The following is a 15,098-nucleotide window of genomic DNA, read 5'->3' as shown; positions in this document are numbered from 1 at the left end:
ATTTTGAGAGAGAGGAGAGACTGAGAGCATGCGTGATCAGGGAAAGGGCAGAGAGAGAGAATCCCAAGCAGTTCCGCGCTGTCAATGCAGAGCCCAAAACAAGGGGCTCAAACTCACAAACTGTGATATCATGACCTGAGCCGTAATCAAGAGTTGGTCACTTGACCAACTGAGCCACCTAGGTGCCCCAACAAGTTTTTTTGTTTTGTTTTGAGTTTTGTATGACCATAAGATGAGAAAAGTGAAGAATACTCTGGAGAAAGAGTATTAGGCAGTGGTCCTAGGAGAGGACAAATGGAAAAGATCAAAACCACATAAAAACAATGGGTAAGTGCTTCTCTATTATCCAGGAAATAATTGCAAATGAAAAGAAAAATTAGAGTTTGAACTAGGTTCCCATTTTGAGTGTGATCCGATGTTGCCCCCCCTTTTCAATGGACGGGATGACCTCAACTAGGGTATGACTTAGTCTCCACTTAGAAAGGAAGGTGAGAAAAAGAAGTGTGAAGGAATGAGGGGAATGTGATGACTCATGTCTGCTATTGCCACCATGGGCCTCCTGAATAATGCCAGTTTTGCTTGTACGAAAGCAGGACCAATCTCAGTTTATACACATCCTTTTTTCTCCATGATTTTATTAACATTATTTAAGGAAAATTATAATATTTGCCTCATTAGCTCAACTCCTTTTTAAAAGACTGTACATATAAAGTGCGCTCATTTCTAGGATAATTATTCATTTGTGTCTGAGCGACAACAGAGTCAAATTCATTAATTTATTTCTGATATTTTATTTTATGTATGTAATTATGTTTTCATAAGACAAAAAGATTGTGAAAAATCCAATATAAAACCCTATACAGAATATGTGTGAGGGATCTTTTTTGAGTGATGGAAATGTTCTAAAATTGGATCACAGTGGTAGTTGCACAACTCTGTAATTTACTAAATGGCATTAACTTGTACAGTTAAAATGGGTGAATTTTATGGTATGCAAAATATAGCTCAATATAAAAACTTCATTTATTTTTATTTATTTATTTTTCATTTTTTTAATGTTTATTTTTGAGAGACAGAGAGACAGAGCATGAGCAGGGGAGGGGCAGAGAGATAAGGAGACACAGAATTTGAAGCAGGCTCCAGGCTCCAAGCTGTCAGCACAGAGCCCAACGTGGGGCTCGAACTCACCAACCGTGAGATCGTGACCTGAGCCGAGGATGGTTGCTTATCTGGCTGAACTACGCAGGTGCCCCACGATATAAAAACTTTAAATATGACATTAAAGTATTGATTCCTAACCATACTCAGTCTGGGCTTCAGAAACCAAAGTTGCAGTCAGAATCAAGCCTACTGGAAATGTTTCTGAATTGGGGTTTTTTAAAATATCCCTCTTTGGGACACCTGGGTGGCTCAGTCGGTTGAGTGTCCAACTTCAACTCAGGCATGATCTCACAGTTTGTGGGTTCGAGCCCGTGTCACGCTCTGTGTTGACAGCTCAGAGCCTGGAGCCTGCTTCAGATTCTGTGTCTCTCTCTTTCTCTGCCCCTCCCCCGCTCATGCTCTGTCTCTCTCTGTCTCTTGAAAGAAAGAAAGAAAGAAAGAAAGAAGAAAGAAAGGAAAGATTGTAGTGAATTTGCAGTAAGGACTTAAGGCCTCCAAACTATTGAGTGCAGTTGACAAAATGTCAATATCTGTCTCTGAAGTCTCCACTATCGCTAATTTGCCAGAACCCAGGCCCTCATACTGAGGCCATTATAAAAGGAACACTTGTATCACTTCAATTTGAGATTGATCTAAAGTGCAAGCCAAGTGTTTTCAAGTGACTAGGATCTTTATTTTGCATTATTAGAAAGTTAAACACATGAATGGCTTCTAAACTTACTAAGCTAAAATACTCTTTTTCCCCCCTTACAATTGGATTGAAACTTCTAGGATCAACACTTAATGCCAATGAAATCTTATTTGAGATGGTTGATTTCATATAAGTCTTTTTCCAGTTCGAGGATTCGATTCTTAGTGAAAGGTGGCATTTCTAAGCTTCAGGCATTTGAGGATCTTCCCAGCTTTAAGGTAAAGATAACGGTTGTGGTAAAACTGACTGGGAACCGAGTGGAGCTGGTGTGTGTTGTTTTAAACCAAGAAGGTGCTCACAGATGGCTCAGAGAGAGATTTAACAAGTCTGTGCTAATCACACTCATACATGGGAATATCTCCATTGAAAACAGCCAGATTTCACTGTGCCCTCCAGCAACTTTGTTATTTGGTTAATGACAACAATGAAGTGTAGTGTGTAATGGCCTAAAAACAATATGCTTTATATTGTAGTTGCATGTATAGTATGAAAGCCGCAAGGAGAGGTTTATGAGAGGTGGTTCCAATTCAAAGTATATTGAAGATACAAAGTATTTGCAGACGTTTAGCTTTGACAGGTAAACCATTCAGAGTTCTTGATGGCTTCACTTCTAGATGTTTCTAAACTTCCATGCTAGCCCCAAATAGGCTAATTTCTCCTTCTAATAAACAATATAAAATAAAAATACAATATGTAAAAAATGTATTCACCTGACATAAAAGATTGATCTGTCTCATTACAAAACTGTATTTTACCATGTTTTGTCACATCTGACACTTTATGTCAAATATCCATTAACTATACAATTTTAATATCTATATTAACTAAATATCAATGGCCAAAATATTATAAACATCAAGATTTAGTTTTAAATTTTGTTTTTATTTGTTTTTCTTTTTTTTAATTTTGTTTTTAGAATAAAACATAAAATAGAGAGATGATTCAGAAAAGAAAATTAAATTCAGTTAAACATTTATTGATCAACCCCATGTGCCAGAAACTGTATTAAGCATTGAACATACAGTTTGAATAAGACCAGCATGTCTTATTTCCAATTCTCATAGTGCTTGTATTCTAGTTGGGAAACAGAAAATAGACAAATAAATAAAGGAGATAATCACAGAGTTGCAACAGTGGTATAGACAGAATTGAAGAGGGATTTAATACAAAGTAATCAGGGAAGCCTCTTTTAAGCAGGGTGATCAGGGAAGGCCTCTGAAGAGATGGTATTTAGGCTGAGCCTTAAATGAAAAATGAGACAAGACCATTTCCTAAATGATCTATAATTATTGCTGCTATATCCAGACCATACAAAGTCATAGCAGAAGATACCTACCTGCTGTGGGTGGCTCATACTATTAGTGGGAGACAAGACAGCTGGTCGTGGGCTGTACCAGAGAAGGAAAGATATATTAAATAGTATTTTTCTGTATTTGTTTGTGAGTTTTATTAATTACTTAGGGAATTACTTGGATTATAGAATAATATTTATTTTCCTTAAATATGTAAATGACTCCCAGTTTAATGGGGAGCCAAATTTTAATTGAAAGTATTAGGTTTGAAAGGTGTCATACTATTCAGGGCACCTCGGTGGCTCAGTCAGTTAAGCACCAGGCTCTCTCTCTCTCTATCTCTCCCTCTGCCCCTTTCCTTCCCCTCACGGGGGGATTTCTCTCTAAAATTTTTTTTTTCTCTCTAAAATAAAAAATTTCTCTCTAAAATATTTTTTTCTCTGTAAAATAAAAAAAATTTTGATTAAAAAAAGGTGTCATACTATAATATGGCAGCAGCAATATTTGCATGATAATTTAAGTAGGGAAACCAAATGTAGTAGTATGAAATTGAGTAGAATTGACTTTTTGTTATTATTGAATGAAGTATATAAGGGGATTTATAGAAGGTTACAAGTGAAGAATGAACTATCAATGAATATATAAGAAAGTGAGATTTTGTCCATCTTTAATGCTGCTAGGCATTCATTGGGCTCTCAGTAATGATGGGTTAATTGAAAGAAGAAAAACAGACAAGTATGATCTTCATAAAACTTGTCTCAATTTTATCTGTTATCCCATAATAGTCTTGGTTACTACAATGAGGCATTTCAGTTGTCAGGATTGTACAAGAATCTACTGGTTGCCTTTTCCATAGCTATTCCCCATCTCCACCCTCATTCTTGCTAAAAGAACCCAAATTGTGTGCAGATATTAAGAAGTCAAGTGCTTTTAGAAAAACTATCCTCTTTCTCAGTCACAAGGAGAGAATCATGATTGATCTTGCCAGTGATTAGTTCAGGCAGTCATGTGATCCAATTGTGACCAATGATATTTAAATGGTAATTAATTAATTAATTAATTTAGAGAGCACACAGGGAAGGGACAGAGAGAGAGGAAGAGAGAGAATCCCAAGCTGGCTCCACGTTGTCAGCACAGAGCCCCATGAGGAGCTTGACCTCACGAACCATGATATCATGATCTGAGTTAAAGTCAAGAGTTGGATGCTTAACTGAGTCACCCAGCTAACCCCTTTGTAAAAAAATGTTTATTTATTTTCTGACGAATGATATTTAAAAATTAGTCAGTGTTATGGTGGCAGGGTGATTGTGGGAAAAGTCTTTCTTGTTGCCTAAAAGGAAAGCATGGGAGGAAACACACCAGATCTCCATGTTCTACTTCTCAATCTTGTATTTACTTTTGGTATCAAGACTTGGGGCTCATGAAAGCTTTTATGAGCTAAGATCCTGAAACTAGCAGGTTGGAAGGATGTAAAGATCCTGGGAACATTTTGATAACCATCTGTGGAAATACCCGGCATCCAGACTTTTGGTATGAGGATGTGAATTTTCTTATGTGATTTTTATCCCCTATAAAAGGTATTTTAGTTATTTGTAGTTGGGCGTATCTTCATTCAGTGACTATTCCTATTTTGTAGTATTCAATAGAATACTGAACATACTCTTTTGTAATCTGAATAGGCAGTTGATTTGAAATTTTAATGCAGGCATGTCAAACTACTCTTCCCAGCAATGGGATGTGGTTCCACAATGCAGTGCTCCTTGAGTAGGTAAATATAAGTTTGTTATCATTATCTCAGTGATCCTTAAAATCTTCATTGTAGAGAAAGTACTATTTAGTTGTTCTGTCTTTTGAAAGTTTACATTGAAATTTAACAAGCAGGGTATTATCTAAGATGGTGTTTCTTAAGTCTGTTGACCTTTAAAAAAACAAAAGAGCCAATGTTTTTACCAGCAAAATTAGTTTCTTGGGGAATAGCAGAGAATTGCCCTTTGAAACAAGCAAACTATGGTGACCGGCAGGCGAGTCCAGAAAATGGAGGACAGGAGGCTGCTTTTATTGGGGAAAGAAGGAAGCTGGGAAGGTCTGTTAGAACTTCTGATTGGCTGAGTGTGGTGGTTTCCCATTGGCTGAGCTGTTGCTAGGCAAGGAGAAACTCTTCTGTCCTCCTGCCTCCTATGTAGAGTAAGCTTCTTCCTGTTGGGGAATGCAAGGTATGCTTCTTATGGCAAGAAGTAGTACATGAAATCTCCCTCCCCACAACCCAGGGCTTTCTGACTCCATTTTAAAGGAGGTTTCCTTTAATTTACTTTCACAAGCCTGTTAGCCTCAGGACCCCTATAAACTCTTAAAACTTATGAGAATAATTATTTCAAAATGAAAAGTTAAATGAGGGCTCCAAAGACCTCTAGCTAATGTAGATCAAATCCATCAATATTTACTTTATTAGGGGCGACTGGGTGCCTCAGTCGGTTAAGCGTCTGACCCGATTTCAGCTCAGGTCATGAACTCACGGTTTCTGAGGTCAAGCCTCTTATGGGGCTCTGTGCTGACAGGGTGGAGCCTGCTTGGGATTTTCTTTCTTCCTCTCTCTCTGCCCCTCCCTGCTTGTACACATGTGCTCACTCTCTCTCAAAATAAATAAATAAACTTTTAAAAAGTATTTACTTCAGGGGCCACCTGGGTGGCTCAGTTGGTTGAGCATCTGACTTCAGCTCAGGTCATGATCTCATAGTTTGTGAGTTCAAGCCTCACTTCAGGCTCACTGCTGACAGTCTGTCAGTTCATCCCTTACTTGGCTTTGAATCCTGTGTCCCCTTCTCTCTCTGCCCCTGTCCCACTTGCACTCTCTCTCTCAAAAAAATAAATAAAACATTAAAAATATATTTACTTTATTAAAAACTAAAACTGAGGAAATTTTAAAGTATATATATATATAAATTCATTTAAAATAACAAGTACCCATTGTGTATTAACATAAAATATGTATTTATATAAAAATGGCTATATTTTCTTTTTTTTAAGTTTATTTATTTTTGAGAGAGAGAGAGACAAAGTGAGCAGAGGAGGAGCAGAGAAAGAAGGAGAGAGAAAATCCCAAGCAGGCTCCCCGCTGGCAGCACAGAGCCTGATGTGGGGCTCAAACTCAGGAACGACGAGATCATGACCTGAGCCAAAACCAAGAGCTGGAGGCTTAACTGACTGAGCCACCTAAGCGCCCCTAATTTTCCAGAACTAATTTCTTTTGTGAATTTCTTTAACACCTGGGTGAATAGAAGATGACTAGATTCTCATATCTGCTCTGCATTCAATTTGTTGCAATACGTTGCCTTGGTTGAAGGGCATGGAGAAAATGCAGTCTCAGACAGGTATGTTTGGAAAAGAAAGCGTTTTGTGAACCCTTAACTGCATTCTAGGAACTCCACAGGACTCCTGCACACCTAATGAACCACTCATCTGAGATAACATAAACTACACTGACCCGACAAGACACTGAGAAACCATGCTATTTTGTTTTTCTTCAGCAGGTAGTTACAAACAAACACTGGCAGATCAGGAGAGTTAGATCTTATTCTCTCCTCAGGACAATTTGTCTCCATAATTGTAATAAATGTAGCTGGCTCATTCTATTAACCAATCAAATTTTCTTATATTTAAAAGTTACTGAAAGCAAATTCAGGAGAAGACTGAAATGAGAAGTCATGAGCTCAGAATTAATTGTGAAATGTTATATCTGATCATCATTAGTGTTCTCCAGTAATTTGACGATGCTCACCCTGGATACATGGCAGGATGCACTCCCTGCCCTTTGAAGTCAGCTGTGGCCATGTGATTTCTTTAACCAGTGATATATGAGTGGAAGTGAAATGTCTCATTTCTGATCAGAGCCGTAAGAACCAATAAGCAATTTGTCATGTTCCTTTCCCTCTTATCTGGATGGAGGAGATTCCATCAACTGAATAAGAAAGATATGGAGCAAGACCTTCAGCTGAAGTAAACCTTTGTGGTTTTAAACGAGTGAACTTTTAGAATTGTTTGTTCCTATAGTATAACTCAAGCCATGTTGTCTAATTCCCTTTACTTTATGATCCATGAGAGAACAATGCCATGAAAGCAAACAGTATCGTCATAAAATTCCATCTTTAACAAGCTGCGAGACTAGATAAGGATTGTATTGCTTTTGACCAAAATTTATAGGGAAAGAAATACAGTTAATGTGATTTTTGAAGCAAATTATATTCATTAAAACAATACCAAATTGGGATGAATTATTAATGTTGCGGTAGGTAACATTTTGGAATTGTCTTTACAAAAAGAATTTTCATTCATCTTCAGAAATATTCATCATCTAGCATTACATGAAGGCTCTGCTGGCCTCTAGAGGGAGACATTGATGGGATCCACTCATTTAATTTCATTTCCTGAAAACTCTATAGAAATTAAGATTCTTGGAGTGACTGGGTGGCTCATTCAGTTAAGCGTCTGACTCTGGTCATGATCTCACAGTTTGTGAGACTGAGCCCCTCATTGGGTTCTGTGCTGACAGTGTGGAGCCTGCTTGGGGTTCTCTCTCTCCCTCTCTCTCTTCCCTTCCTCTGCTCTTGCACACGCTCTCTCTCTCTCTCAAAATTAATAAATATTTGAAAAAAAAGAAATTATGAGTCTAAGTCATGCCTTCACCACTTATTTAAAAAAAAATACCATTTGTCTTATGATACATAATAGAAACTTGAATTAACAGTGACTTAAACAAAATTGAAATTTATTTTTCTCTCATATAAAATAGTTTATTAGATAGATATTCCAGGGTTGGTATGACAACTCTTTTTTAATGAGGAACCCACATGGTTTCCTTCTGTCTCTTTGTGCCATCATCCATAGGATATGGACCTTGCCTTTGTTGCCCAAGATAGCTGCTAGAGATCCGGCCATCAATCTACACTCCAGGTAATATTATGGTAGCACAGACAAAGAAAAAGAGTAAAAGGGTCAATGATGTCTTTTAAGGAGGTGTCTTAGAAGTTGCTATATAATTTTTCGTTTTAGTCTTTTGGTCAGAATTTAGCCACATAGCCACACCTAGCTGCAAGGAAAGCTAGGAAATACTGCTTTTATTGTGAACAATCCTATTCATACCTAAAAACCAGGGGGGTTGTTACCAAGAAAGGATGAATATTGGGGTGGCAACTAACAGAATGTGCCACACTGTTCTACAACAGTCACAACATAAAACTACTTGCAAGAAATTTTATCAGAAGAATAATTCATAAATCAATTGATTCCCTTCTTCATACTTGCAAGTTCAGTGGACTTTGGGAGTCTGGAGCTATCTTGGCTTTGATCATAGCACGAGTACAGTTTGAAAGCAAGTTTTCTCTAAGTTTGCAAAGGTGAGATGACAGGATAAATTGGTCTATTGAGATCATCTTTAATCACTGAATGCCACCTAAAGAATATTATATCCAGGAGGTAATCTTTTGGCTATAGTATATTTTTTATAACCTTTAATATTGTATCATTTCAAACTTACAAAAAGGTTATAAGGACTCCTATATTCCCTTTACCAAGGTTCACCAATTGTTAAACATTTTGTCCCATTTAATTTATTGTTTTCTCAGTTGTACACACACACACACACACACACACACACACATTTTTTTCTCGATTATTTAAAACTAAGTGGCAGACATTATGCTCCTTTACTTCTAAATACTTTAGTGTGCATATCCTAAAATCAAGGACAATTTCTTTCATAACCACAACACAGTTAACAAAATCAGAAAATGCTACAATGGTACAATAGCTATTATCTAATCCCCAGTCGATATTCAAATGTCACCAGTTATCCAAATAATGTCTTTTATACCTGTGTTTCTTTTCCTGGCCTAGGCTCCACTCTAGAATCATGCACTGAATTTAGCTTGCATGTCTCTTTGGTCCCCTTTAATCTGTGACAGTCCCAACACTAAAAATAAATAAATAAATGGGGGCGCCTGGGTGGCTCAGTTGGTTAAGTGCGGAATTTGGCTTAGGTCGTGATCTCCCGGTTCGGTTCGTGAGTTCAAGCCCCATGTCAGGCTCTGTGCTGACAACTCAGAGCGTGGAGCCTGCTTTGGATTCTTTGTCTCCCTCTCTCTCTGCTCCTTCCCAACTTGTGCTCTGACTCTCTCTGTCTCTCAAAAATAAACATTAAAAAAAATTAATCTGTGACAGTCCCTCAGCCTTGCTTTGTCTTTCATGCCCTTAGCATTTTTTAAGAACACTAACCAGTTATTTCGTAGAATGCTCCACAAATTGAGTGTATCTGATGATTCCTCATGATGAATTCAGATTATGCAAATTTGGGGAGAATATCTCAACAGTGATGTTTTATCTCTTGCAAGGCATCCTAAAGGTGGTATATGAAATGACTTTGTCTTGTTATTTGTGACATTAAATTTAATCACTTTCTTAAGGTAGTATCTGCCAGGTTCCTCCATTGTGATGTCATTTTCCCTTTGTGATTAATAAGTACTTATGGGAGATAATTTGAGACTATATAAGTACCTGTTTCTCACCAAATGTGCACCAGTAATTTTGGAATCCACTGATGATTCTTACCTAAATCAATAGCTATGATGATGGTTTCAAAAGATAACTTTTTTGCTCCACCATTCCTTCCACCTGTATTAGTGGGCATTTTAGGCCATAGTGTTTTGATTTTTTAAAAACCCACATATTCTATTATTCAGAATTCTATTTGATATTTGAATCTGTGGGCATGGAAAAGAATATGGTTTTGCAAACAAAGTGTTTTAGTTTAGGCTTCTATAACAAATTGCCATAGACTGCATGGCTTATAAACAATAGAAGTATATTTCCTACAGTTTTGAGTCTAGAAGTCCAAGATCAGAATGCCATCATGGTTGGATTCTGGTGACAACCTCCTTCTGGGTTGCAGACTGTCATCATTCTGTATCCTCACATTGAGGAAAGAGCTGGAGAGCTCCCTGGGGTCTCCTTTCTAAGGGCACTAATCCCATCATGAGGGCTCCACTTTATGACCTAATCACCTCCCCAAAGTCCCACTTCCCCAAAGCATCACACTGGGGGTTAGGATTTCAACATATGAATTTTGAGGCACCACAAAAATTCACTCCATGACTGGAAGTTCTTGAAATTCTGCCTTGGAGCACAGTGTAATTTTGTGGATGATTTTTTATTTATTTATTTATTTATTTATTTAAAAATTTTTAAGTTTATTTATTTTTATTTTTATTTTTTTAACATTTATTTATTTTTGAGACAGAGAGAAAGACAGAGCGTGAATGGGGGAGAGTCAGAGAGAGGGAGACACAGAATCTGAAACAGGCTCCAGGCTCTGAGCTGTCAGCACAGAGCCCGACGCAGGGCTCGAACTCACGGACCGCAAGATCATGACCTGAGCAGAAGTCGGCCGCTTAACCAACTGAGCCACCCAGGTGCCCCAAGATGATTTTTTTTTAAATAGAAACCCCAGGTAAGCCCTAAACATATTATAACTTCAAAGATTTGGAAGCATTTTAAAAATTCATTTTAGATCAAGAAACTGAGGGACTGGGAAATTAAGTAATTTGTCTAAGATCCCTTAGTGGGTAACTGGCAGAGCCAAAGTTCAAACCCAAGCAACTCAACTCCAGAGAATGTGCTCTATAACCACTGTGTTGTGAAGAATCAATGAGCAGAGCTGAACACTAGAAGTACTCACAGTATCTGAGTGGTTGGTCTATTGAGAGCAGATTTCCTTTCTTGAGCTGGGATCCATGGTCATGGACTCATCCTGTTCCCAGAGCAGAGGATTCTCAAAAGCCAGGCAGGACTGGATCCTACAAGGGCCTGAAGTTGCATTTATAAATGATAGCTAAGAAGATTATATTGAAATAGACATTTAGATATTAAAATTTTTGAAACTTATGTGGCAATTGATTATGTATAGTCTAGATAAAGTTTTTAGAGTGTAAGATGCTTCCTCGTAACAGACACATTGAATCCCGCTGTCATTTCAGTATAGTGTTTCACCCACCCCTCAGCTATGCCTGTTGTCCTCAAATCTAGAACCTACCAGGGTGGACCTTTCCAGCCTTCAGCCCTGGTGAGGGAGAGATTGTTTGCTTGGTGCATGTGCTGGCGTAGGGAAGTCTAACTGCTGCAAATGCAGACTTTCAACTAATTCTTCTGTTTTCAGCATCACCCCACATTCTCATCTTGAAAGATAACTGGTGCCTGTAATTCTTGAGGCTTCTCGGGGTTCTGCAGCATGAGTCAGCTTGTTTCTCGGTGTTGTCTTCTCCCACTGCTGGTTCAGGTGTCAGCTTTCTTCAAACTGATGACTCAGTTACTAGTTCTCCGTTCCCTCCTTCTCTCTGCCCTTGAGCATGTGTGCTTTTCTGCATTCCTTTACCATCATCTGAGTAGGGTTTTAGAAGAGAACTGAAACAAATGTATGTACTCATCCACATTTCCAGATACCTCTTTAATTATATCATTAGAGAAAGTGAGACTGGAGCAGCACCAAGAACAATCTATAGGTCTGTACAAAATCAGGTGTATTACTCTTATTCTAATAAGACTAGTACTGATAAGCTGCTGAGGCAGAAATGAGAGGGTTTTTTTTTTCTTAAAGAATGTTAATTCTAGCAAGATTATGCCAGAGCTGGTTTCTATAGACAATTTAATTCTACTGTGCCATATATGTGCTGTAATATACATAATGCACACATGTACGTGCAATACACATATTATATACTGGATATTGAATCCAGTAGTTTGTTACACAAATTATTGCAGAGTCATGTGGTGAGCTCCAACCTGTTTAGGGAGGGTAATGTGTTACTTCTCCACCCCACCGCACTCCCCACCTTGTCTTATATTTGTTCACTATTGGTTCTATCAGTCTGTGGCTAACTTAAGGAAAAGGGAATTTATTGGAAGTGCATCAAGCGTTCAAAGATAGACCCAAAGGGATGCTGGAATTCAAGCAAAAGCATGACAAGAACAAGGAATCTCGGAGGAACTGATGCAGGAAGCAGGGAATACAGACTGTCACCGGGAAAGAACAGCCCGGTGGGAGTGTTACTGCTGACACCACCACTGTGTAAGATGGGTCTTCAGATTGCCTCCATTTGTGCCATACTCTTTCGGGGTTCAAGGTCTGAGCTGTCCTTTACCCTACCTAAGCCACTGCAAGTTGTTCACAACCACAGAAGACCAAACCCGACCCTGCCAGGACCTTCTGGTGGGTGGGGTCTGCCTCCCAGAGTCCTCCACTCACTGAAGAGGTGAGGCAACATCAGGCAGAGAACAGATCTGTACCGTTGGCTCGCACCTTCTAGGGAATGCAAAATAAGAGCCAGGAATTCCTGCCCCCAAGAATTTTCCATGAAGAGATCAGGGTATTTTAGGACAGAGACTCTGTATCAGACGCCCGTCGCAGATGCACGTGCCTCCAGCACGCCCTGAGCATCTTTTGCTGCCTGCCTGGGGCAGCTGTTGTAATGTTGTGGGCGGCCGCTAGGCATGCTCCCACACACAGCCCTGAAGTCAGGGGAGTGATTGCCTTCTGGGGCCACCTTTGGCCAACAGGTTATGGATAGATGTCTCTCCCCAACCAATCATTTGGTAGACAGTTCTGAAAATATCTATACATCCCTCCACAGGCCCTGGTGGGATCAAGCCTCAGTGGTCCCCGGTAGTGAATAACTTGATAAAATATCCTTGCAGTAGTTTTTTCTTCTTTCCTATTTATACTTACAGGTACCTTACTCTTGCTCCCTGTGATCACGTGCTAAATAAACCTTGCACGCACAAATCTTTGTTTCAGGCTCTGCCCGGGGCAGGGGGGACCGAGGCTAAGACAGAGCACATACTGCAGAGCCAAAATAAAGTTGGTTTCAGGGATTATGCTCATGAAAGCAGCAAACAGCATTTGTGTGGGTGCCGTTTGTTCTAATTTTATTTATTTTATTTTATTTTTTAAGGCTTATTTATTTATTTTGAGATAGAGTGTGCGAGCAGGGGTGGGGCAGAGAGAGAGGGACACAGAAGACAGAGAGAATCCCAAGCAGGCTCTGTACTGTCTGCACTGTCATGACCTGAGCTGAAGCCAAGAGTCAGACACTTAACCGACTGAGCCCCCTGGGCACCCCTGTTCTAATCTTAAAAAGAAGAAAGAACACAGTGTACCCAAAGTGTTGGTAATTGCTGTGCCATCTTAGGGTCCCTTGCACGGCAGACTTTGCAAGTACAGCTTAGTTCCCCTAAGTACAGGCCAGGCTTCCCACCATCCCAGTGGTTTTTACTAGGTGTCCAGAATCTGATGCCTCTTGAGTTCACAGGCACCCTAAGGGGAAAAAGGCTGATCAACCAGGGGACAATCAGAAAGAAGGCCAGATGGTTCTGTTAGGTGAGCATCTGACTCTTGATTTCAGCTCAGGTCAAGATCTTGCAGTCGTGACATGGAGCCCCACATTGGGCTCTGTGCTGAGAGTGGAGTCTGCTTAAGATTCTCTCTCTCTCTCTTTCTCTCTCTCTCTACTCCTCTCCCACTCATGTGCTCTCCCTCTCTCTCTCTCTTGAAAATAATAAAAAAGAACCCCAGAAAATCATATTTATTTCCAGTATGTCCCTCCCCCTACAAACTCACTGGGCTTGTGCCCCCAAAGTGATGCTTTCTTGGGGACTAAAAGTACAGTCAATTGGTGTGTTAGTGATGACAGCCAAGGCTATTCTGCATTAACAGATATACCCCAGATTTCAGGGGCTTACACAATAAATGTTTCTCACTTACGCAAAGTCCAATGCAGGTACTCCTGATCACACAGCCTTCTAGGATGGGTGTTCTCCAAATTCTTTCTATCCTGTAGATTCATTGTCTTTATACTTATAATCTCCAGGTGCAGTAAAAGGGAAGGCAGGGTCAATCACAGTGATTCCTTATATTCCAGGTCTGTAAGTGGCACTCACTACTTCCATCCACATCCCATTGGCCAGAAGCAGGAATATGGTCCCACTAGATGCTGAGGATTGGAGAATGTAGACTTCTTGTATGTCCAGGAGGAAAATTAAACGATTTGGCGAGCCTCAGGAGGGTCTCTGTCTCATCTTTCAGGAGGTTCTTGCTCAGTGATTGCTGGACCATCACAGAAGAGGATAGAAGCAGACTTAAATCCCTCCTAAGGCCTGCTCTCTAAGCACTGGGCTTTTCTTTTCTTGGGTCATTTCCTCCAGATTAATTCCCAGGCTTCTGGGGTCCCATATAGTATGTCCATCTCATGCTCCTTTTTTCAATCTTCTCATCCCTGCAGCCTCTTTATCCCTCTCCACGCACCATGTTCTCTTATAACAGACTTCAATGACTCAATAAATCTAGAGCCTAAACCAAAAGAAGCCAAAATAGCCAAATCCCTTTCTCTAAGGTTATGGAAGTCTTGGTTTTTGAACTCTCCCAGAGTGTAAGAAAGAATTACATTCTCTTCCTCTCCTTCAGCAAAGAAATGGTTGAGAAAGAACTAAACAGTAAAAATTTCAGAGTGTTATTGAGTATTTGCATCCTACTATGAGCATTTCATGTCCCCTTTTCTCCCCCCTTGTGCCCTTCCCAGTTCAGATCCTCACCTTCTCCCACCAGAATCTTTGCCTCTACCCCACAGATATTATCTTTTGACATAAAAATATGACCACTTCATTCTACAGTGTAGAAATCCATGATGGCCCTTGATAGTCCCATAGGTACACTTCTACACAACTGTGTGTAGGCAAAATAATGTCCTGCCTCCACGACTCCATCCTCATCTCCTGAATCTGTGAATATGTTTTGGTAAAATGGACTTTGTGGATGTGATTAAGAATCTCAACATGGGAGATAATCCTGGGTTATTTGGATGGGCTCAAGGTAATTTATAAGAGGGAGGCAGAAGATAGTAGTAGGAGATGTGGTG

The sequence above is a fragment of the Prionailurus bengalensis genome, chromosome B2 (assembly GCF_016509475.1).
Source record: "Prionailurus bengalensis isolate Pbe53 chromosome B2, Fcat_Pben_1.1_paternal_pri, whole genome shotgun sequence".
Lineage (NCBI taxonomy): Eukaryota > Metazoa > Chordata > Mammalia > Carnivora > Felidae > Prionailurus > Prionailurus bengalensis.
Note: the sequence above shows the minus strand (reverse complement) of the source record.